At 40.7% G+C, this 3,330-nt stretch overlaps 1 pseudogene; it reads left to right on the forward strand.

Annotated features, from left to right (window-relative positions):
- The first annotated feature begins 203 nt into the window (after positions 1 to 203).
- Positions 204 to 2,459, forward strand: LOC123801836 (nuclear ubiquitous casein and cyclin-dependent kinase substrate 1 pseudogene; annotated as a pseudogene).
- The last annotated feature ends 871 nt before the right edge of the window (positions 2,460 to 3,330 follow it).

Genomic DNA, 3,330 nt, shown 5'->3' on the forward strand with positions numbered 1-3,330 from the left:
ATAAAGGTAGGGCTTTTCTAGATTTCATTTCTTTTTTTTTTTTTTTTTTCCTCCTGGAAACAGCCTGAAAGCCAAAGTATACTGTCTCGCACCTTTCCACTTTTGGGGTCTATGGCGTCAACTCTGAGTCTTTCTATCCTATAAGTCATATGGACAAGAGTGAAAAGTATGCTTCACACACAACCCTCCTCCTCCAATCTGAGATGGAACTGAAAGTGGGAAGAGGCTGGTGGACTGTGTCCAATGTGTGCCTACCTCATGACTTCCAGACCCAGAAGAGAGAATGCTGCATTTGGGTGAAAGAACTGGGAGCAGGAGACGGTAACGGTTGGGTGGCTTTTACGTTACATTCACTCCTTAGCTCTGACCAATCACTTCAGCTTCTCCTCCTATTGGGGAGGTAGTTAGCAATGGGTAGAGACAGAAAGGAGTGGCAAAGGTAGAACTTTCCTCCTCTTCAGGTTGAAGTATGAAAAAGAGAATGAGAAAAGAACATACTAGTTACTGTACAAGAAAGTACAACAAAACAAACCATACAACCACTGGTTAATTGGTCCCCTTCTACTAGAGTAGAAATTCAAAGAGAAGTGTTTAAAACCAAAAGACTTTAGGATGACATAAAACAAGCGCAGCTATGGTTCTAATGTAGGAAGGATCTAAAGGAAACAAGACACAAAGATCCAAATACACACCCTACGTCTTCTGTTCTTGGACATAGGAGAAAACATGTTATATAAAACCTGGATATTAAGAACTTCTGGTCTGGGTGAGTTGCTTTTTTAATAGCATGAAGAACTCCCTGCTGTCAGTTATCAGAGTGGCCGTGATCCGACATTCAAGAGAGGCTATTGCTCCAGCTAAGCATACATGACTTAACCTGCTGGTATGTACCACACCCTAAAGATTGTTTCTAGGGACCCTCACAGGAGCCTGAGCCTTTTCTTTATTTACATCTCAGTAGTCAGATGGCTGCTTGCTGAAATTGAAGGGAAGCTAAACTAGGGCTTTTAACTAGGAAGGGGCTAGTGGTTCTTGATTAGTCTATGAAACCAAACCCTAAATTTAGTGTGTGTGATTATAAGCCTCATTTTCCCATTATTAAAATGGAAATACTAACAAATATTGAAATCATTGGGTTATTATGAAGATGAACTAGCATTATGAACACCAGGCATTTAACACAATGCCTAATATGATGCAAAGAATGTAATACATTATTAAAATTGTTGTTGTGGATTTGATTTGCTATACAATATGGTAGGTTCTGGGGATAGAAGAACAATTAGCATATGTTTTTGCTTCAATGGGTATACAACCTAATAGAAAGAGATAGATGTGGCATTTTGAAGAGATAGGGGAGTGGGGGGCTTATCCGATTAAGGGACCCTGAATCAAGAAGCAGCAGAGTTTCAGAAGCCAGTAGCTTGCGTTTTGTCCATCAGCTGAAGTGGGGGGGGGGGGCGTCCAGAGCACAGGGTGGGGGGGGATCCTGGTTTTTGTCTTCTCAACTCGTTCCTGTTTTGATAGCACATAGGTCTCGGCCTGTCAGAAATAGAAAGGCCACTGATTATTCATGGTGTCAGGAATCTGATGATGCTGATGAAGGTTATGGAAGAGAGTCAGGCTTTCCAGCTAAGAAAATTCGGTCATCTCCCTGAGAAGCTAAAAGTAAGAGGTGTTCTGGAAAGAATTCACAGGAAGATAGTGAGGACTCTGAAGAAAAAGATGTGAAGACTAAGAAGGATGATTCTCACTCAGCAGAGGACAGTGAAGATGAAAAAGAAGATCATAAAACTGTGCCAGCAATGGCAGGCAGCTTCTAAAGCAGCTTCCAATCAGAGAGAGATGCCCATGGAAGATGTGGGCAGTGAAAGAGAACACAAGGAGGGTGAGGCACCATTCCAAGAGAAAGATTCTGGCAGTGATGACGATTTCCTAATGGAAGACAGTGATGATAGTGACTATGGCAGTTCAAAAGAAGAAAAACAAAAGGATGGTTAAGAAGTCCAAACCTGAGGGGCACCTGGGTGGTACAGCGGTTAAGCGTCTGCCTTCAGCTCAGGGCGTGATCCCGGCGTTATGGGATCGAGCCCCACATCAGGCTCTTCTGCTATGAGCCTGCTTCTTCCTCTCCCACTCCCCCTGCTTGTGTTCCCTCTCTCGCTGGCTGTCTCTCTCTCTGTCGAATAAATAAATAAAATTAAAAAAAAAAAAAAAAGAAGTCCAAACCTGAGAGAAAAGAAAAGAAAATGCCCAAACCCAGGTTAAAGGCTACAGTGAGGTCACACCCATTGAAAGGCAAAGGCATCAAAGGAAAAGACTCCTCCCAAAGAAGGGGAGGAACCCGATAGCCCTCCAGAAAGAAGCCTTCTGCAAGCCCTACAACTGAGAAATCTGAGGATGAGGTATTTTTCACCTTGGGTGCAGGGCAGGGAATAGTGTTACCTGACCTTGTTTGAAGGTGTGCTTTTTTTTTTTTTTTTAATTTCATCACTTGTTATCTCAAAGAGACTGGGAGCCAGTGATCCTTTTATCCTGCTACAGTCTTTCAGGAACTTGGGGGGGGGGGGGAAAGGCAAGGGCCACCAAAACTTAAATCACTCTTGATTTCCTATTTCATTCTCTCATGGTTCATGTTTTTAAATACATATGTATCTATTGTTTCTTGGATAAAATTTTACCAAGTCCAAAAACAAACAAACAAACAAAGAAAAAAACAAAAAACAAAACAAAAAAAACCCTAGAATTTAAATGACAAGATTTATAGATCAGAGTAGATTTCTTCTTAACTGACAATGTTTAGGTTTTAGGCAAATGAAGTATCACCGTGAAACTAAAAAAAAAAAAAAATGAAAGCGAGATATGAAAAGAAATTTGCACAACAGAGTAATACCTGTTCTGTAATAGATGTAATCAAAGAGTATGTTTCATAGAGGGGACACATGTTTTGCCTAATTCAAAAGGAAAAAAGAAAATTTTGAAACTGTGTTTTACTCTCTAAAACCCCATGCGTTAAGGAGAGTCCCACCTGGAATTTCACCCATTTCAGGAAATTGAGTACCATCAATTTAGGTTGTCTTCCTTGATCCCCACAGCTGCAAACTACATATCTTGCTTCACATCTTTATGTTCAAAATCTATCTCCATACCACTCAGCTTGTGAAGTGTGAATGGTATTTTCATGTGTAGTATTTATAAACATCTAGAAATAATGTACATCAAGCAGCTAGTAGGTGTTCAACACATTTTCTGAAAATGGGACTTAGTCAAACTAACAGGATCTCTGAATGACAAATGTTTCCACCTGTAATGGCCTTTCATGGTTAGAAA

Source organism: Ursus americanus, chromosome 36, assembly GCF_024610735.1.
Source record: "Ursus americanus isolate L20-20 chromosome 36, mUrsAme1.1.p, whole genome shotgun sequence".
Lineage (NCBI taxonomy): Eukaryota > Metazoa > Chordata > Mammalia > Carnivora > Ursidae > Ursus > Ursus americanus.